At 38.1% G+C, this 23,009-nt stretch overlaps 1 pseudogene; it reads right to left on the reverse strand.

The window, feature by feature from the left end:
* The window catches only part of LOC127665662 (RNA transcription, translation and transport factor protein-like), a 6,966-nt pseudogene extending 4,215 nt beyond the window's left edge, over positions 1–2,751 (reverse strand).
* Between the last annotated feature and the right edge of the window lie 20,258 nt (positions 2,752–23,009).

Below are 23,009 nucleotides of genomic sequence, written 5' to 3' on the forward strand. Positions count from 1 at the left end.
GTTGAGAACCACTGAGATTAAGGATAAGCCATAGGGAAATTCAGAACCTGGAACTTTACTGAAACCTTTAAAAATTCATGAGATTGGATTTTGCAGAATATGCCTTCTGAAGAAGAAGATAAGAGACCCTTGAATCCTGTGTTACTTATCACTACTAAGGAAACAGAGCCTAGCATCAGTTCTGAGTTCTGGAGACCACATAGCCCATGGCTAGTTAATGTGTTATGTATCAAATGCAGGGTGACAATAGATTCAGGCACACTGTTGCAAAAGAAACAGCATGCAACTAAAGGAAACCCCTCTAGAATAATCAAGATATAAATCTTGGCACACTAGAGTAAGCCCAAGCCATATATATCAGGAAAAAAACCATAGTCTTTTGGTTAAATAGTTTGTGGTAACACTGGAAAGTTGATTGTGAAGCAGTAAAGTGAATCTATGTGCTGAACTGCACATCACCAGCAGTTACTCTAGTTCTTTCAAAGAATAATGATGCCACAGTATCAGTCAACCAAAAGGCAAAATAGTATACCAAGATTGACTGAGCCTACCAGGACCAGAAACAGGTCAAGTGCTTGAGCAGCCACCCATATGTCCACTACCCAATCAAATTTAGCAGAAATCCTCTCCCAATATTCATTTGCGTTTAAATGAAATAGATGGATAAAGCTTGTCTCTAATCTTCCACCAAAGATGACCAACTACATATATGCAGCAATTTGGGCATTCCTGGGTTTATCTTTTAATATTTATCTATCAGTACTGGGGACTGAACTCATGGCTTTTTAAATGCTACAAAAGTACCCTGGCACTGATTTATAATCTGCCAGAGTTTTGATTATTTTTTACAGTAAGGATGTAACCATGAGATTCCATGAAGTAGCTCAATAGGGAAATGTTAGAAAGGAGTTACCTTGGGATTTGTGCTTATATTAACTTATTTTGGGATGAGTTCAATGTTTTTTCTTTTTTTTGTCCTGCTGGGTATCATAATCTAAACTATAAGGCAGGATAGGAATCAAAGCTCAAATTATGGGCAGAGGATATAGTTCAGCATAGAAATTGTTTATGTAGTGTACATGAATCTCTGGGTTTAAGCTCCTACACCTCATAAATGACATGTAATAGTATATGCCCATGATCCCAGTGTTTGGGAAGTAGTGGTGGGAGGACCAGATGCTCAATATCACTCTCAGCTACATAGTGAGTATTAAGCTTGACCTAGCTAAGCAAGATGCTGTCTCAAAAAGCAAGCAAGAAAAATCAAAACAAAACCAAAAACCCCTAAAAAAAGCAAAAATCCTGGGTAAAGAAGCATCAGAAATAAGCTTATCTGAGGTTGGAGGGGTGAAGTAGCACCCCTCTTCTGACTATTCATAAGCAGTTATAAACTGACGTTGTTCCATCGGGAGCCATCACAGAACTGGAAGGGCCTTGACTGATGCTCATTGTCAGCTAGTTCACTACCATATCCACATATGATATGAACCATATGACACTAGTTCACTAGAATGACAAGAAGGCCTGTCTCTGAGTCCCACCCCAGCTCCTAGAACACCAGACTCAGCTGTACGCAGACAACTGAAGCTATCACGAGCTGTTTGTTATCTCTTGGAAGATTAGACTTGTCTATGCCCGGGCTTCCTTAGTATGTATGCAGAGGTGTCAAATGTCCAGCAGCATCTTGGACCATCTCAGGATGGATTTGGAAGATATAGCAGCCTAAATGTCTTCTAGAAAGTATAAATAGTGAACCCAGTCACACACTTTGTGAAGAAGAAAAAAGTCCCCCAAAATAACAAACAACAGAGTCCTGACAGTGACCAATTACATGGATATGTTGTCAATGGCTAAGACTGAAAGCGGGGAGGGAAGGCTGGATCCAGAACTAGATATATAAACACAGAAATTTGATGTGAAGATTTTAGTGCCAGCATGATATTCTCAGGACCTGGAGAGAGACAGAGATGATGTGAAATGAGAAAGAAGGAAGGAAATGATGTGAGAAATTCTCATCAAATAGCTATGAAATGCTTTTTATAACTTTATTTTCATTTCTATTTTATGTGTATTTGCTTTTTATCTCTGTACCACATGCATGTCTGGTACCCCAAGTGGCCAGAAAAGGATCTCAGCTTCCCTGAACCTATAGTTACAGACACACTTGTGAGCTGCTGTGTGAGTGCTGGGAACTGAATCCACATCTTCTGGAAGAGCTCTTAACCACTGAGTCACCTTTCCAGCCACTGTAGAGAGGCGATCTTGAGAATGAGAAAAAGGGATTCATCTGACATGTAAGAGAAAGAGCATGATGGGAGAATGGAGTCGGGCAGGGCAAGGCTGGGTTAATGGGTTGAAAGCAGAGAGTTCATGTGGGCCAAGGTGACTGAAGGAAGATGGCACAAGAGGAAGAATTTCTTCAGGAGACAGGATACACCAGGGTAAGATCTTAATCAGAGATTAATGGAAATGTTTTGGAATGCTTTACCAGATGTGTGACAGGATCCAACTCATGTATTTCATAAGTAAAGATTTTGGCTTCTTTATAAGTGAGGAATGGGGATAGGAGGATCAGTTAGAAAGCTCCTGTGATATAGCATTTAGGAAACAATCCAAATCATACAAGATCTCACCTGTCTTGTCAATGGGTTGCATTGTCTGTCTCCGTGTAGGTAGTAGCTGAGGAGGTGGATGACACATCCTTTCTCTTCCAGCTGACATTCCAGTGTCTGACACGGTGTGACCTACCATTTCCCTAAAACATATGTGTCTTATAATGCTTCTAGTTCCTCAAGATAGTGCTGGGGTAAGATTACTTGGCTATGCCTGTGCTGACACTCCTAATATCTGCCCCCATTCCACATCTTTGGAAAATCAAGTTCTATTAACTGCTATTTGTTCCTAAACTGACATTTAAGTAAAGTCATAGATGAAGAAAAGTAAGGGAGATTAGACCTGTACATTCAAATGTAAACTTTGTATTGGGTTTCTTACACTGGATGAAACAAAGGGCAAGGGAAAAGGAAGTTTTCAGTTACCCTTGACTGGTAGTTACCCATGTGTTATTATCACTGGATAATATATGCCAAAGGAACACAGATGGTTAAAAGCCATTAGTGGGTGGTATTGACACACTATTTAGTGACATTTCTGGAGGAGGCATGAATAAACATCTATTCATCCCAGATAGGACACGTATGGCAGAACAAAGAAATGATGTTGTCCAACTCTGGGTTAGTGAATCAATGGGTTTATTGGGGTTACTTAAAGGAGTTTGAAGGTCTCAGCGGTAGCTGAGATAGAAAAAGTCACTCGACTTTGTTGATCGCTCATTTGAGTGACTGGGTGGGGGCATCCTATATAATGTGTAGGCAGGGAATAGGCAACTTGTATGTAGGCAGCTTGGCCAAGCATAGTCTCTTCCCATCCATAGTTTGTTACTATTTATAAGGTCTTGAGAAGCAGCCATGGAAATCGTCTAAGTTTCAGGAGCTTGTAAGTTTCAATCATTTATGAACTTTGTTAGTTTTACTTACTTTCTGAGCCTTTCTGAGGCCCTTCTTTTCTGTTGCATGGGGCATGAAGGGATTTTTAAATTTTGAAGAATTAGTTACACAATTCATTCTCATCTTATTGGTGATGGTATAACTTGAGTGGTGTTGGTTTTTTTTTTTTTTTGCGCTTTATTAAGCTGCCAAGATATCAAATATTACCATTTCCCAAAAGGGAAAGGCACTTAATTATGTACACTTGAGTCGCTATTTTCTTTATGCTACATAAGAGTTATTTGCCATTTATAGGGAAAGACATCCAAAGGGAGTTTTAAAGCAATAATGAAAATGTAGAACAATGTGACTTCTCATTTACAGCTACTGCTTTTGTCAGAGATTTTTTCCTGCAGTTATTAAATCAGAAAATATAATCTCAGGGGTATCAACCATCCTAGCAGGATCTCAAAGAGATAATATAAAAAAGGATCAAAGAAAAAAGAAGTAGTTACCTGAAACTACCATGCTTCTTCCCTGAATATATATATATATATATATATATATATATATATATATATATATATATATATATATGTCTCAAATAGCTATTTCCTGGGCTAAGAGTAGTTCAGCTATACAGTGCTTGTCTACAAGCACATACAAAGAAATGCGTGAATAAATTTATACTGATGTTCCAAGTCTCAGAAGGAAGACTATTTGACAGACCAAGAGGCAGAAAATATTGGTATGTCTTTAAAATGCACATTTTGATTCAAGTTAGAGATTTTTAAAAGATATTTTTATTAGACATTTTCTTTATTTATATTTCAAATGATATCCCCTTTCCTGGTCCTCCCCACCAAAGTCCCATTAGCCAGCTCTCCTCCCCCGGTCCCCAATCAACCCCTTCCTGCTTTCCTATCCTGGTATTCCCCCAAACTGCTGCATTGAGCCTTTCCAGGACCAGGGGCCTCTCCTCCCTTTGATGTCTAGTAAGGCCATCCTCTGCTGCCTATACATCTGGAGCCATGGGTAACACCATGTGGACTATCTGGTTGATGTTTTTGTCCCTGGGAGCTCAGGGAGTACTAGGTGACTCATTGTTATTCCTCCTATGGTGCTGCAAACCCCTTTAGCTCTTTGGGTCCTTTCTCTATCTTCCCCACTGGGGACCCTGCGCTCAGTTCAATGGCTGGCTGAGAGTGTCCACCTCTGAATTTGTCATGCACTAGCAGAGTCTCCCAAGTGACAGCTATATCCTGCTCCAGTAAGTAAGTACTGTGGCCATTGATAATAGTGTCTGGGTTTTGAAACTGTATATGGGATGGATCACTAGATGGGGTAGTCTCTGGATGGTCTTTCCCTCAGACTCTGCTCCATACTTTGTCTCTGTATCTCATTCTGTGGAGATACATGTATTTATGTATTTTTGTCCCCCCTTCTAAGAAGAAGCAGAGTATCCATACTTTGTTCTTCCTTTTTCTTGGGCATCATTTGATATGTGAATTATGTCTTGGGTATTATAAGCTTCTGGACTAATATCCACCTATCAGTGAGTGCATACCATGTGTGTCCTTTTGTGATTGGGTTACCTCACTTAGGATGATATTTAATATAGGTTTAAGCATGAGGGTTAGGAGAAGAGAAGAAGCACTCAGAAGAAAGTTACATATAAGGACTCCTCCAGTGGAAGATTCCTTTTTTTTATTATAGATGTACTACAACTGTGTTTTTAGATAAAGATACTCTAATATGCTAGGTTAATGAAGGCTTTGGGTTTGGCTAAAAGATTAGAACAATTTTGGTTAGACCATAGCTTATAGTCTGAATAAATTATATAAAACAACTCAGTACACTTGTTTTATATTGTTTGCACTCAATAGTATACACAATAATTTATGGCAATAATTGATAATGTATCTAAGCCATTATTGTATTACATTTCTTAGAGAACAAAATGAACTAAATCAAATTCACTGAACAGCCAAGCTATAAATACATACGAATTTTATGTCAGTATGCTTGGTGAAACTAGGATCCATTGTAATCTGATCTGGTTGTGGCCATGCCCTGTTCTGTTTCTGATTGAAGGAGATAGTCTGGGCTCAGAAATCCGAGTTTATCATGTGCTAAAGATTCCACACAGAAAACTTCTTTCTGTTTCTCAAGGGAAGGCGGCCATGGAGCTGAAGACTCTAGAAGCTCTCAAGAGACTCAGAACCTACTTCAGGCTGATGCCATTCTATCAAGTCCAGCCCTTAGAGTGCCAAGAGGCTCATAAGAAAATCCCCATGATCCATATCTAAGGGACATATATATGGGCCCCCACATAGAAACAGAACATTATAAATTTTGTTGCAGTCAATAAATAAGATCTGTTCACTTCCCTAAATGGTTTCCTTTAATAAGTCGAGTGATTACTGTAGGGGTAAATAATTAGTAAGTACTGCTCAGCCAGGCCTCTATATACCAATTCCCGGCAGTTCGGTCAACTCTCACTGTTACAACTGAGCCAATCTTTCCCAGCTAGTTCTCACAGCATCGCAGCTGTGTTTCCTCTCTGCCATAGACTCAGTAAATGGTGGGAGTCCCACGCTTCTGCCCAGCACCCACTCCTTCCAAGTATCTGGTAGAGCATGACTCTTAAATTTCAATAGATAACCAAATATATTTATGTATATAAAACTCCCAATTAGATAATGACAATTTACAATGATAAAGTCTTATCCCAATATTTCTAACTTCTCCAAAACACCGGTAATATGTCTGAAGCTATCTGGATATCCGTGTCTCCCTCTCTCTTCACTGGTCCGCCGAGCCTCGTTCTCTCCTCCCCTCACTTCTTTTAGCTCCTCCTCCTCTCTCCCCTCCAATCACTGGCCTCTCACTACCTCTTTGTGAATTGATAGGAAATATCTTGCAACAGATTACCATTGATATGATAACCTAAGCATTTTATGTTTTGAATGAGTTGAGATCCTCTTTTTACCTAAGCACCAAATGTATTACCTTATCTTAGAAGCAAGATGAGGTTCTGAGTTACATTTGCTAGCCACCCAATATGTACTACCACCAAACATTTTATGAGTTTTGTGAGGCTATCTGTGGTATCAAATATACATTATACTTGCCCTAATAATCATATATCCAAGGTGGAAACCATATGCTCCTGGAGTAGCTGTTGGCTATCCAATGGTATTTCCTTCTGAATTTTGACAAAGGATATATAAATAATTTCATATATATATGTGTGTGTGTGTGTGTGTGTGTGTGTGTGTGTGTAGGCATTTTATAATCATAGACATGTCATGCTACTTTTGAACTTTGTGGTAGAAAATAGCAACAAATTATCACTACTTCATGCCTATTTTTGAAAGGCCTTTTTAGTCATTTTACTGTAGTAAACTACATTTTTTAATTCTCATAGTTGGAGGATTCCTTATTTGTAGAAACAGAGTAGTCACAATGCATACTGTCTCACAAACACATTTTGTGTTCAGTTAACCTCTCAAAAATAAACTTTCAAAAGTCTTTGAGATCTTTTCTCCTGACCAAAAGTTCCTGAATCCTCTTGATCCATGTACTATGGTAGATTTAAGAGAGCGTTTTCTTTGTGTCCTGAATGGCTTTTGTCATTTGTTTTGGAATTTTGTTAGTGCATTATTTCTTGTTGCCCTCAGAGTGGTCTCAATGGACAAGGGCTTAGGATACTCCTCTCTCACTCCTCTGAAAGCAGAAAACACCACAAGACTTTCACATTTGATACAAAGTTTTAAGAAAAACATTAACTATACTGCAGACTCTGTAGATGTCACTAGGTCTTACAGCAACGAATGCCCTTCTTTCTGCTTTAGTCTAAGAAGGCCTGACGCCACATGCCGGTCATCAGTCCCTTCATTAGTTGTGAGGTGAATTAACTTTTCAGACTCTTATACTCAAGATATCAAATATTTATATATTCAAGAAAAATATCCAGAAATGAGGGAAACTGTTTGCAACATATCAAAGGTGCATGAGAGCATTGTGACCAATGATGTCAACCTTGTATATTTTTTCAGAATGAGATATGAGTTATTTTCCTGGTTCTGTGTTACTGTGGTAGCAGCAACAAAAAGGGTTTAGGCTCACAGTTCAAAATATATCTATCATGCTTAAGTTTACTAGGGAAAGTCTCTGGGATACGCCTCCTTTCGTGTCTGGCCATTTCAAGACTGAGCAGAAAGGAAATGGAACCCCAAGGAGATGTAGAGATGAAAAAGGGCTTTCTATTTCCTTCTCTAGTGGCTCAGGATGTACTTCTCTTTAAGCCTTAGGTAATTGTGAATAAAACCTAAACTTATTTACTTCCAGGGAAATTTTGAGAATCTCATGAGACTTGTTTTGACTATTTTGCAGTTTTAAACACTGTAACGGTGGTAGGACATTTTCTCACATTCCTCCCCATTTTACCCTAAATCAGGTAGCATAATTACATATTGTATTCAATCTCACCACCCAACACTCAATCAGATCAAGCTTTCCATACTATTAGTCTTTTGGATCCAGCTCATGTTCCTAAGCACTTGCAGATTGAGATGTGAATGTCAAGACCTTGTTTGCATCATCCCTAGACATCATCTTCAGCTAAGTCTCTAAACAAAGTTTAAAGAATCAAGAGTTTCTCCCTTATTTACCAGACCTTGTGTGGGAATTAGTCAGACCTCATTTTATTTTATAATTAGTTCCAATAAGACCTTCAGATGTATTGGGTATGTAAGAATTTAGATGGAGAAGGGAGAGAAGAAAAATGAGGACTTAGAATGAACACACAGCAGCTAGATCAACAGAGCTAAAGAGGAGATTGAACTTAGTAAAGGCCTCTATCCTAAACATTATGCTCTTAGTTCTAATTCCTCTCCCCACATTGATATCTAGGACTCAGTTTTCATTCATTGTTTCACAGATGAAGAACTAAAACCTCAGAGAGGTAGATTGTCATCTAAGGACAGCCCAGGGAGGCAGAGATCTCTGCCTTGAACTGTGTGATGCCACCCAGCTTTACCAGGAACTCTCTTTTGGATGAAAATAGGCTTATCTCTTTCCAGTGCTCTGATACACTATTATTCAACTGCTAACCTTTTCAGATGAGTTATCAATAGATGTTAGGCTAGTGCTAATGTTGGGGCTGATCATTAAAAGCAATACAACCCTTACTTGTGATTTTTTTTTTTCTAATGGATAATACGAGAGAAACTACTTCTTTTCCAGAAGTGTACTGGGACTTAGAGTATCAGTGTCAATAATTTTTCATTCAGGGACAAAGTAAGTTTTACGTACTAAAGGGGGTAAATAGATACATTCAATATGATAAATCAGAAAAATAAGCTCTATGACTAGAGAAATGTGATTCTTTGGACCCATGACAGCACCCACACCTATAAAATTCTAAGACAGTCAAAGCACTCATGGCATGTGTCAGCAATCCAGTGGGTTCTGTAGAAGGAAAGCAGAACCTACAAGAGCCTTTCTTTTCTCTTCTCCTTTGATGAGCAAAATAGAGCAGATGAAAAAAATAGAAATCCCAATTCTAATAATTATAGTTATGGAAACTAGTCAAATTCAAACCTCAAAGGAGGAGAGAGAGGAGTGGCAAGCATTGAAGGAGGAGGACAGAGGGGAGGAGGAAGGAAGAGGAGGAGAAGAGGGAGGAGGAAGAGGAGGAGGAGGAAGACAGAGGGGAGGAGGAAGAGAAGAACAGATGGGAGGAGGAGGAGGACATAGGGGAAGAGGAAAAGGAGAAGAAGGAAGAAGAAGAAAAAAGGAGGAGGAGGAAGAGGGGAAGGAGGAAGAGGAGGAGGAGGAAGAGGAGGAGGAGGAAGAGGAGGAGGAGGAAGAGGAGGAGGAAGTTTACAGAAAGGCCCAGATTATCCTGTAGTCCCCCTTTCCCTCTTTAAACGTCAAGGAAGAAAGGCACAGAGACGGGGCTGGCTGGCCTAAGACATAGCCACCCTCTCAGAGCATCGTTCTGGTCCCACTGCTTTATTATTTCCTAATTAACAAAAAGAAAAAATAGACAGTTGTCCTTTTAGAAGCCAGTAAGTGTGTTTGACACTACATAACTGGTTTTCAGCTTAACAAATGGCCCATGGATTCTTTGCATTTGATATTTATCCTTTGATCTAGTTGGCTAGTGCAGCTGACAAGTTGTATTGATAACTCAAGTGAGTATCTATTGCAGCACACCAGCTCTGTGCTGTTAAAATGGAGCATGTGCCTCTGTTTTAGCAATAGTGCTCCTTATTAAGGAGACTCGGCAAGCTACTTAATTTAGTATTGGACAATCTGAACTTTGCAGAGAGAACTTCTGGTACAAAAAACAGAGTATGTGAAATCAGTGTTATGATGCAATAGCTCTTCCCTGCAGCCCAAAGAAACAGCTTAAAAGCACTTTCAAAGAGAGTTAATATTTCTGGCTTGGATGCATCATTGGCTGCACAAGGTGATTTTACTGTGCATTATACTTTAATTATAACTGCAGCATAGCCATCTGCTCCACTCCATTCCCTAATTATAGATGCAAAAAGCATTTCACAACTCCCACCCATAAAAAAAGATCTGAGGGATTTCATGGCAGGCTTGCTCTGAGTACCTCCCGCCTCTTTTGGCCTGTGGATGCTCTCTTCAATGGTCCATCTAAACAGACCCAGGAAACAGTTGGGAAACAGGGATCACTGTTTAAGACCTGGGGTGTCTGAGTTTCTTTCATCCATTAGACACTTTCTTCTTCCATTGTTACATATGTAAGTCAGCTTTTCCTGTGCAGTGGTCACATGCAACTTCCTGTGCAATTATCTTTCTGTATGTGTTGTCTCCATCATTTTAAAGCTAGTTCTGTTATATACTGTACCATCACTTTAAGCATCTCTCCAACTCTGGGGAGTTTCATGTCCTGTATTTTCAGTGGAAAAAAGAGATTCTGAAAGTTTCTTAGTTCATTCTTAGGTGAAACAGTTGGTAGATTTGAAGGTGTCACTGTGAGTTTAGGTTCAGAATCCCACCACCTTAGGTTTTTTTTTTTCTAAATAGAAATTAAGTAGCATAAATTGGCAAAACAAAACAGGTTTCTTTAGAGTTGGGTCAAACCATAGGAACGTTTCTAATTTCCATGCTTTGCCTACTACCATCTTATAATTTATGGAAAGCCAGGAGACAAAAGCTAGAACACATGTATATTTAGTTATAGAGTCAATCTTTTCCTAGGACAAAGGGGATCTGGTCTTTGGTATAGAGATACTTTTTGTTCAAGTCCCTGCTAGGAAAATGGAGTTGATAATGATCCCCCACTGTTGAAACAGAAAAGAAAATCAGATTTTTGTGGAATGTAAGATTACTACCTGTTCCAGGTATGGAAGAATTCTTTGTCTTTAAAGGCATTCATTTGGCAAATGTAGAGTGTAAAGCCCTTTGTAGTTTTCTTTGGCATGCAGTTTTAATTCAGATTCCTGTATGATGGTTAAATACACTAATTTTATGAGAGAGAAACCTAACTGAAATGGGAGCACAAGTATGTGTGCCTTCACATGACTTTAGCATGGATGCAGGGACAGAAATCTATACCTGCAGATACTGAAACTCACAATATGCACTCTTCCATGTGTCATCTGAAATCCCCTCTTGGGTGCCAGCATTGCTATAACTGGAACCAGATCTGGCTGCTTCACATGAGCACCTCTTTACCTCCCCACACCAAGTGACTTGCATGATAGATTGAATCTTATCCTGATAGTGCAATGAAAGAGACGCACAGGAAAATTTCAAATTTTACTCTCTTTCTGGCAGTGTGCCTGCCCATCATTTATAAAATGCCACTGAAGAAGGCATCAAACAACCTACTTTTATCAGGATGATCCCTTCATTTCTGAATATATACTATAAGAATTTGAACACAATTTGCAATAGGAAAAGTAGAATTAATCAACTAAACAAGTTTCTCTAACAACCTTCTAAGACAGGATATTAACCTTAAACCTTGACCTTTTATAAGTGATACATTCAACTTCTAACTTTGATATTTCTTAATGGTTTCTAAATAAATCTGTACATTTCAAATGTTTAGCGAAGCTTCAGGTGATTTACTCTAGTTCCAATACAGGACAATGAAGGATAGCAGTTTGAGACATGTTGTTCTGACATGTGAGTTAATGCCTTTGTGGAAAGCACATCAGAATATTCTGAAGAATGGATGAGTATATGTTCCCTTTCTCATGAGTTTAAGAGGGAAATGCATTATAAATCCCATATTTTCTTCTCCCTTTCTTTCAAATTCTTGGACCTTCAATTAACTACAAATTTCAGCTATTCATAAGATTACTATTCAAGAATAATAACAAGATTTTCAAAAGCATATACTCAATTTGGACCACAGGAAGACTTATAGCATTAACCACAATAACAAAAATAAAAACAATGACTTTCTAGGCATAAAACCAAGCATAAGCTTTTAATTAAAAATACCTAGTAAAAATATCTATTCACAAGGTAGCAGAAGCAAGATATCCTCAATTTTGGCACATGCTATATTGACTGGAACATCAGTTAGACTTCCTGTATAGCAAGGTCAGCTGAGTCAAATGGCATATTTGATTCTTTTTTTAAGTTATGTCAAAATTTTTATTAAAACCATATTTAATCATATAGCTATTATTTTACCATATTATATTATACTAAGTAAATGCATCATACTTTTTCTGTTCTCATATCTTGAACATTTCTACTATTTTGATATTATAAACAATGCTCAAACCTTAAACATTCTATGAATATTTCAAATATAAACAAATATTGTTCACAAAGTTGTTGTGTATAACATGTGTGTTGGTTGTGGCCTTTAATTTTCTGCCTAAGCCAGGCACTCAACACATATATCCACTTGATCTTTACTGAACAATCCCAAGTCTTATGACGTGACCTAAGCCATTCACTCCCTGGAATACTCATGAACTCCACTCACAGTGAGGCACTGACTCATCTTTCTTTCTTTCTTTCTTTCTTTCTTTCTTTCTTTCTTTCTTTCTTTCTTTCTTTCTTTCTTTCTTTCTTTCTTTCTTTTTTCTTTCTTTTTTCTTTCTTCCTCTTTTTTTAATTGAATATTATCTTTATTCACATTTTCAAATGTTTTCCTCTTTTGAGGTTTTCCCTTGAAAAACACACTATCATATCCCCTCTTCCCCTACCCACTCACCCACTGACTCTTGTCTTCCCACCCTGGCATTCCCCTACAATGGAGCATCAAGTACCCTCAGGCCCAAGTTCCTCTCCTCCCACTGATGTCCAACAAAGCCATCCACTGCCACATGTGCTGCTGGAACCCTGAGGTATATTCTTTGGTTGGTGGTCCAGTCCCCTAGAACTCTGGGATGTGTGGCCAGTTGATACCCTTGCTCCCTCCACATAGCTGCAAACCTCCTCAGCTCTTTCAGTCCCTTCTCCAACTTCTTCATTGGGGACCCTATGCCCAGTACAATATTTAACTATTAGCATCCACCTCTCATGTCTGTGTTTGGCAACTGTATATGAGATGGATCCCCAAGTGGGGCAGTCTCTGGATGGATTTTCCTTCAGTCTCTGCTCCACACTTTGTCTCCATATTTTCTCTTGTGAGTATTTGGTTCCCCCTTCTAAGAAGCCTTCCTTCTTCTTGGGCTTCATAGAGTCTGTGAATTGAATCTTGGGTATTCTGAACTTGTGGGCTAATATCCACTTATCAGTGAATGAATACCATGTGTGTTCTTTTGTGAGTGAGTTACCTCACCCAGGATGATATTTTCAAGTTCCATCAGCTTGCCTATGAATTTCCTGAAGTCATTTGTTTTTTATAACTATGATGCACAGGATTATTTCAATCTTCTTATATGTGTTGAGACCTGTTTTGTGACCAATTATATGTTCAATTTTGGAGAAAGTACCACGATGTGCTGAGAAGAAGGTATAATCTTTTATTTTTAGCACAAAGTGTTCTATAGATATCTGTTAAACCCATTTGAACCATAACTTCTGTAAGTTTTACTGTGTCTATTAAGTTCCTGTTACCATGATCTGTCCATTGATGAGAATGGGGTGTTGAAGTCTCCCACTACTATTGTGTGAGGTGCAATATATGCTTTGAGTTTTAGTAAAATTTCTAATATGAATGTGGGTGACCTTGCATTTGAAGCATAGATGTTCAGAATTCAGAGTACATCTTGGTATATTTTTTTTCTTTGATGAGTATGAAGTGTGCTTCCTTTTTTGATATTTTTAGATTGAAAGTCAATTTTATTCGATATTAGAATGAGTATTCCAGCTTGTTTGTTGAGACCATTTGCTTGGGAATTTGTTTTCCAGTCTTTTACCCTGAGGTAGTTGTTGAGAATAGAGGTTTTTGAGAATTCAGGGTATAGTCACATGTCCAATGTTATGGTAAAGCCATAGAAGTTAAGTGTAGAATGTAAGTAAGAAAATCCACAGAGTCTGAAGCTCAAAGGTATTGATTACATGACCATGCTCACTTAGATGTCAGTGTGTTATTAAGATGGCTCAATTGTTGGCAGTAGCAAGAAACTAGTCAAAGCAAAGAAATGTGCAGGTAGATTCTGAGAACAGAGAACAGAAAAGCAAATCAGAAGAAAGATGTGATACATCCAAAGAAAGAGAGAAGAAACTGATGTGGGAGACAGCAGACCATGCTGAAGCAAACTGCAAAAACTGAAAATTGGATGGCAGCAAGGTCTGAGAGTTGGGGACTAGAGGAATGGACCAACAATTACAAGCACTGCCTTCTACTCCAGAGGACCTGGGTTCGATTCTAGTGCCCACATGAGCGCTAACAACTGTCTATACTCCAGTTCCGGAGGATATGCCTTTTCCCCTGCAAGTACATGATGAACAGACATCTATGCAGGCAAAATGCCAATGCACACCAATAACTCTTAAAAAACAAAGCCAAAACAAGCAAGGATCTGAGAAATTGGATGGGCTTTCAGGTAAATGTGCACCTTCTTGAACCTGTTTAAGTTTTTGGTTTCCACTCTTCTGTGATCAGGCTTGTGACACCCAAAACAGTACTTTATCAGTTATGCCTGAATGCCTTGGGGTAAGCTCCATAAGCACAGGGTTTGTTTGTTTGTTTGTTTGTCAAGACAGCATCTCACAATGTAACAATGGCTGCTGTCCTAGCACTCACTATGTAGACCAGGCCTCAACTCACAGAGATTCACTTGCCTCTGCCTCCCACGTGCTGGGATTAAAAGCATACCTCACTATGCTCAGCTGAAAGTGTTTTTGTTTTTTCTTGGAACTCTGCAAAATCTAATTATCTGAGGTCTCCACATTTCATCTCCTAGATGCAAGAAACTCTATGCTTTTTGTTTTAGCTTTCAATCCAAAAAATCCTATTGATTTTGTGTGTCTTTAGTCATAAACTAGGCTGAATGGGTCTCTTCTGCTGGCTTTGGTAGTTCACTTAGGCCAAGAGACAACATTTGGTAGCATCTGAGCATTTGTTTTGGTATTGATGCAAGTCTTTATTGGCCAGTGGGTATTCATTCTATCTCAAGGCTTTCAAATTAAGATTTCCTACTGTTGAAATAATCTTCTGTTGCTTGAACTTGCTTTGATGTTTGATCATCAGTTGTTTTCTTTTATTGAGTTTGTTAGAGGTTTACAGCCTATTCAACCTACCATTTATTGTATTTCAGCAGTTTGGGGAAATATTTGGCCAGAATGTCTTCAAATAATTCTTTGCATCCCATTATTCTCCTTTCCTCAAATCATGACTATCCCAAGTACATATTTTTTTTTCTATTGTGCTGCACATTCGTTTATTTCTTTTTTTCACCAGAGTTTTTGCCCCTTCAGTTGTGATGTTTCTTACTGGTTACCATCTGGTTTTCTACATCTCAGTTGACATTGATTATTATTTCCTTTGCATTTTCAAAACACTAAGACTTGTTAAACATTTAAGTATCAGATAATTATACCATTTGGGGTACCTCTAAGTCTGTTTTGGTCTACATAGATAGATCTTTTCTTCAATCATTCTAGTTTTAAGCCACTTGTTCTACTTTACCAAGTACTGTCATTTTAAAATTTGATCTTAGTTATTTTTGATTGAAAAAAAAGATGAGCTTCTCAATGTTGTTACTATAATCCTCTATTGGATGGAATTTGGGCACCACCTCATCCCTGTCAAGGGTTCTTTGGGGGTTTGGTCTGGTACAGTCCCTTTCCTTGTCTGTATGCTGGGGGTCTTGCTCCTTGTACAAGGCCTTGCTCTTCCAAGGCCTATCTGAAAAAAATCACAGAATAAATCAAGAGTTGGGAGACATTGATTCCATCCTCTGTGAACACAGGATTTTATGAAAACTTAGGTGTTCAGTTGTGTCTTCAGTCTCTGACCTTCTAGTTCTCATAGATTACTGCTTTTATTTCTCACATTTGCTTTAAACTCTAATTTTGATAGAATATTGGTACAGGTGTTGGAGTTGATTGTAGGGCCCCACTTGGTGAAATACTGCTTTCTGCTTGGCACCTTTAGTATCTCCAGGGTGCAAACTGGAACATTCTTCCATGAAGAATGCCAGGGTAAATTTGGAGCTCAGCATTTGTTGTGTTTTTATTACTTGAGACTTAGAGGTCTCACATAAGGCCTACTTCATGTCTTTTTTAAATAACTCCAAATATTTACTTTATTCTGAAACTCAATCTTGATGTTCAGCCAAGGCTTGCCTCAGATTCATATCCATGTACCTTAACATTGAACACATACTTTCAATGGTTAAAATGCCTTCAGCAAGAAGGTTAACATGAATCAAACTATGCTATGTTGGAAAAACCGAAGTTAATTAAACAAAGTTAGATATGTAAACAGATGTTAACAAAAAAATTTCTGTGGAATTTGACTTAATAATAATCTGGGTAAAATTTTCACTTACCTTCTGTGTTAATTATTCAGATGTTGTAACAGATTAGAAAAGGAGACAATGGTATAAATTGGTTATTGAATAGAAATTATGAATATGTCACTAAACAAAAATGAAGTAATTGAACATAATAATGAAAACACTCATATGAATCTGTGAATGAACTTCGTATTTAGATCTGAGTTTCTAAGCAACCTGGGTAAAGAATGCTGTATCAATGGATAAATTTCATTATCAGAAAAGAACAACGTGAATGCCAGTTACACTTCCATACCACAAAATTTCAAATAAAAAGATTTTATTTTTTCTTAGTTAAATTTATTTACTATATAGTTTTTTATTAATCACATATAGCTCATACTAATTACCATACTGTCTCTCTCTTACTCTCTTATCTCCCTCCTATCACTGTCTACTCTTCTAATACTTCTTACAAGTCTCTCTCATATTCATCTCTACTTATTTTGTTTTGTGACTTATTGAGTTCAACCAGGGTTGTCTGTGACATCATTAATTTGGGCCTATCTACTCAAGTCTGATGGGCTTAGCAATGGGTACAAAACTGAAGACACTAACACATCCCTTTCCAACTCTATTAATAACAAATAGATCAGCAGGAAAGGGTAGGGTCCCATGAGATCCTCCCCTCAAATGACAGGGTCAGTTTTATGTGGGCTCAGTGCCAGTAACCTCAGCTATTATGATTTCATGATAATAATCTCTAGGTCATGGCTGGAAAAATGACATTCCATGGCCCTTTCTACCATCCTGAGCTCTTATCCTCTTCTCCTTCCATCTTTTGAAATGTTCCTTGAACTTGCAGAAGATTGTCTGAATGTATTGTTTCCTACTGAAACAATCATATATCATTTATTCTCAGCCTTAAATCTCAGTATTTACCATTTTTTATTGCAAAGAGATGCTTCTAAGATTGAGGCTGAGGGTAGCTTTGTCAATTAGTCAAACATATGTACTTCAAAGGCAGTTTGATAGAATGTTCAATTAGTTAAACGACAATATAATTGTTTTATAAATTCTGGGATACATATATACACTTTAGGCATCACTTATTGACTGTATTTGCAGAACCAATTATAGATTACCTCCCGTAAATCAGGCTTCAAATCCAATCAGTGAGCAGTTGGTTGCTCCTATGGTAGCACTTCCACTGTTGCCCAACAGGTTGGTTTTATGATTCATCAGATTCACAGTTGGGTAAAGACCATTGGTGGCTTTTCTCTCCCAGAAGATTTCATGTCAATTTCTAGCACTTTGAAAACTTGTCAGCAGGGAAGACATTTCTAAGTCATTCCCAGATTGCCTTTTCTATGTCTCCCTATCAATGTCTATAATGCTTTTAGCAATAGTGTATTTAATTTTCATTAATTAATTTATTTATTTATTCACTTTAAATCCCAGGTGCAGGACCTTCTTTCTCTCCTCCCAAATCCCTCCCCAATTACTCCCTCCCATTTTCCTCAGAGAAGGGAAAGCACTTCTTTGGTGCCACCCTACCCCAGAACCTCAAGTCTCAGCAGGACTAAGCACATCCTATCCCACTGAGGTCTAACCATTCAGTCCAGCTAGGCGAAGAGGATTTAGAAGCAGGCAACAGAGTCAGGAGTCAGAGGTAGCCCCTGATCCAATTATCAGGGGGCCCACATGAAGATCAAGTGGACATCTGAACATAGGGAGTCTAAGTTCAGCCCTTGAATGTTCTTTCTTTGGTGGTTCAGTCTCTGTGAGGCCCCATGAGGCCAGGTTAGTTGATTCTGTAGGTCTTCTTGTGTGGTGAGCTTAACCCTTCTGGATCATTCTTGCTGTACAACTCTACCTGATGTTTGGCTGTGGGTCTCTGCATTTGCTTCCATCTGCTGCTTGATGAAGTCTCCTGGGAGACAGTTATGCTAGGCTCTTGTCTCCAAGAATGGCAGAGTATCATGGATAATGTCAGTGGTTGGCTCTCTCTCATGGGATGGGTCTCAAGTTGGGCCAGTCACTGTTTGGCCATCCCCTCAATCTCTGCTCCATCTTTATCCCTACACATCCTATATACCAGGTACATTTTGGGTCAAAAGTTTTGTGGGTGAGTAGATGTCCTCCTTCCTCCACTGAAAGTTACTACTGGCTATAGGAAGTAGCCACTTCCATCTCCATATGCCCTGATGCTAGGCGTCCCAGCTAGGGTCACCCCTGGAGACTCCCAGGAGCTTCCCTTTCCAAAGTCTCCTGCTAGTCCCAGAAATGGTCCCCATTGCCTTTCACTCTGTCTCCCAGCCCCTATCCTTACCTCTTCTCCCAACACCTGATCTCCATTATTGTTCCCCTCCTCACCACCTCTCCCACCCAGTTCCTACCACTCCATACATCTTTGCTTTCTATTTTATTTCCTATTCTGAATGAGACTCACAATTCCTCCATTGGTCCCTCATTATTACTGAGTTTCTTTGGGTCTGGAAATTGAAGCATGGTTACCCTCTATTTTCTGGCTAGTGTTTACTTATGGGTACATATCATGTGTGTTTTTCTGAGTCTGGGTTACCTCATTCAGGGTAATATTTTCTAGTTCCACACATTTGCCTGCAAATTTCATGACATATTTGTTTTTAAGAGCTTACTAGCATTCCGTTGTGTAGTTATACCACATTTTCATTATCTAATCTTCAGTTAAGGGACATCTAGATTGGTTCCAGTTTCTGGCTACTATGAACATAGTGAAGCAAGTATCATTATGGTATGGTGGAGTATCTTTTCATTATATGCCAGAATATGTAAATTATCTGCCTTTTATTTCTTTTACTATGCAAAACCCTCTATCCCATATCTTTATTTTTATTTTTGTTGGATGAGTTTTGTAAGTCATATCCAAAACCTTATTACAAAAGCCTTAAAGAAAACTTAGTAAGCTTTCTTCCTTCGGGTTTACAGTTTTAGATCTTATGTCTAGCTTTCTGTTGTAGGTTGAATTTGGTCTATCCCGTAAAGGTCCAAGTGCTTTTACAAGAAAATATGTTTGTTCTTTCTTCCTAGCCAGTGACAGTATTGTAAGTTGTTTGTAGCCAAAACCTTTACTTCACCAAATTGGAAAATCCAAAACAAATAGTAATATATACGTATATGTATGTGTATGTGAATGTGTATGTATGTGTATGTGTACATGCATATGTACATTATTGTAAGCTGTTTGTAGCCAAAACCTTTACTTTAAATTAAGATCAGATAAACAATATATGCAGACCTGAAATTTCTAGGGATATAGAAATAAAAGTCTTCAAACCAAAAAGAGCTCAGGGCCATATGGTTTTATTGTAAAATTCTACAGACATTCAAAGAAGAATTAGCTCCCATTGTCCTCAAAATATTCCACAAAATAGAAACAGAAATGACATTGCCCCATTCTTTCTAATGATGTCGCAATTACTCTGATAGCTAAACCAAATAAAGACCTAACAAAGAAAGAGAATTATAGACCAATTATCTTTATGAACATAAATGGGAAAATTCTCAACATAATAAATGCAAAGCAAAGTCATAAACACATCAGATAGGTCAGGTAGGATTCAACATATGAAAATTAATAAAGTAATCCAACATATAAACAAACTGAAAGAAGTATGCTCATTTTATTGGATGCAGAAAAGACCTTTGAAAAAATATAACACTTCTTCAAAATAAAAGTACTAAAAAGACTATTAATAAAAGAGAGACACCTCAGAATAATAGAAGCCATTTACACAAGCCTAATCTACACAAGCAACATCAGCCTAAATGGAGAAACTCAAAACTTTTCCACTAAAATCGGGAACAAGACAAGGAATAATATAATAAAAATGGGCATCCTACCTACTAAGATTAAATACAATGCAATCCTCAAAATTAAATTCCAGCACAGTTCTTTGCAGATCTTGAAAGAACAATTTTCAGCTCCATACTGAAACAGACAAAGTAACAAAATATCAAAAAACCGAGGACAGCAAAAAAAAAAAAAAAAAAAAAAAAAAAAAAAAAAAAAAGGACAAAAAAATCCTGAATATTAAAACATGAACAACAAAACTGAAGGAGTTATCACTAACCCCTAAGGTTATAGTAATAAGAACAGGAATAGACTAGCACAAAAAACAGACACAACCATCAAAAGAGTAAAATTGAAGACCAGAAATACATCCACATAGCTATAGACCTTTGATTTTTTATATAAATAATCCAGAAATATATACTAGAAAAAACAGATAGACTCTTTAGCAATTGGTGCTGTTCAAAATGGTTGAGTATGTGTAGAAGAATTCAACCAGATCCATACTTATTACCTTGAACTAAACTCAATTCCCAATGGATCAAAGACCTGCACATGATGCTAGAAACAATGAGCCAATAGAAGAGAAAGCACGGAAAGTCTTGAACTCACTGGCAAAGGAAAAGATGCTCTGAACAGAACTCAGCCAGAACAGGCATTGAGAAGAACAGTTAATGAATGGGGTCTCACAAAACTGAAAATCTTCTGTATGGCAAAAGACACCATCAATTGGACAAAGTGACATCTTATATAATGGGAAAGATTTTTACCAACTACACATCAGTTGTGGCTACAATATAAACTATCTAAATAACCCAAAAGACTTGACAGTAAGAAATCAATCCAATTGAAACTGGAGTATGAACCTTATAAATAGAGTATTCTCAAAAGGGAAAATAGAAATGGGGGAAAGTTCCTGAACAGAACACCAATAGCGTATGCTCTAAGATCAAGAATTGACAAATGGGACCTCATAAAATGACAAAGTTTCTGTAAAGCAAAGGATACCATCAAAAGGACAAATGGGCAACCAACAAATTGGGAAAAGATCTTCACCAACCCTACATCAGAGAGAAGGCTAATGTCCAATATATACAAAGAACTCAAGAAGTTAGACCCCATAAAACCAAATAACCCTATTAAAAATGGGGTACAGAGTTAAACAAAGAATTTTCACCTGAAGAACTTCGGATGGCGGAGAAACATCTTAAAAAATGCTCAACTTCATTAGTCATCAGGGAAATGCAAATCAAAACAACCCTGAGATTTTACCTTACACCAGTCAGAATGGCTAAGATTAAAAACTCAGGAGACAGCAGGTGTTGGTAAGGATGTGGAGAAAGAGGAACACTCCTCCACTGCTGGTGGGGTTGCAAATTGGTACAACCACTCTGGAAATCAGTCTGGTGGTTCCTCAGAAAACTGGGCACGTCACTTCCAGAAGATCCTGCTATACCACTCCTGGGCATATACCCAGAGGATTCCCCAGCATGTAATAAGGATATATGCTCCATTATGTTCATAGCAGCCCTATTTATAATAGCCAGAGGCTGGAAAGAACCCAGGTATCCCTCAACAGAAGAGTGGATGCAAAAAATGTGGTATATATACACAATGGAGTACTATTCAGCCATTAGAAACAATGAATTCATGAAATTCTTAGGCAAATGGATGGGGCTGGAGAACATCATACTAAATGAGGTAACCCAGTCTCAAAAGATCAATCATGGTATGCATTCACTAATAAGTAGATATTAGCCTGGAAAACTGGAATACCCAAAACATAACCCACACATCAAATGAGATACAAGAAGAACGGAGGACTGGCCCCTGGTTCTGGAAAGACTCAGTGTAGCAGTATAAGGCAAAACCAGAACAGGGAAGTGGGAAGGGGTGGGTGGGAGAACAGGGGGAGGGAAGGGGGCTTATGTGACTTTCAGGGAGTGGGGGGCCAAAAGGGGGGAAATCATTTGAAATGTAAATAAAAAAATATATCGAATTAAAAAAAAAAAGAAAAAAAAAAGAAATGGCTGTAAAGCTATATAGTTAGCTATTAGGGAAATGCAAATCAAAACTACTTTGATATCACGTGTTATCACAGTCAGAATAGCCAAGATAAATAAAACTAATGACAGCTCATGCTAGTGAGGATCTGGATAAGAGAAGATCCATCCATTGCTGGTGGGAGGAGAAACTTGTGTAGCCACTATGAAAATCATTGTTGCAGTTCCTCAGGAAGTTGAGAATAGAAGTATACCAAGATCCAGCTCTTCCACTCTTGGATCTATACAAAAAGGATACTTCATCCTATTGCAGAGTGACTTGATCAACTATTTTCATTGTTTCTCTATTCATAATAGCCTAAATTTTGAAGCAACCTAGATGTCAATTGGGAGATGAATGGGTAAAGAAGCATGGTTCTTCACACACTGAAATATTACTCAGCAATTAATAAAAAAATCCTGAGACTTGTGGGTAAATTGATGAAGATAGAAAAGTCTTTCTGAGAGAGTCACCCATACCTAGAAAGAAAAATATGGTATGAATTTGGCTATCTGCAGATATTAACTGTTAAGCCTTTGATAAGCAAGATAATATCTGTGAGTAAAGAGGTTAGGTAAAAAGGGGAGAAACGGATCTCCCTATGAATGGAAATAGAATATATGGTTGTAAATGGAAAGATGGGAACTGGAATGGGAGGATCAAACAGGGAAGGAAGGGGTAAACAAGGAAATACAGGGAACCATGATAAAAGCTAAGGGCCAATTGAAGGGTCATATGGAAACCTAA

The sequence above is a fragment of the Apodemus sylvaticus genome, chromosome 15, assembly GCF_947179515.1.
Source record: "Apodemus sylvaticus chromosome 15, mApoSyl1.1, whole genome shotgun sequence".
NCBI classification, from domain to species: Eukaryota; Metazoa; Chordata; class Mammalia; order Rodentia; family Muridae; genus Apodemus; species Apodemus sylvaticus.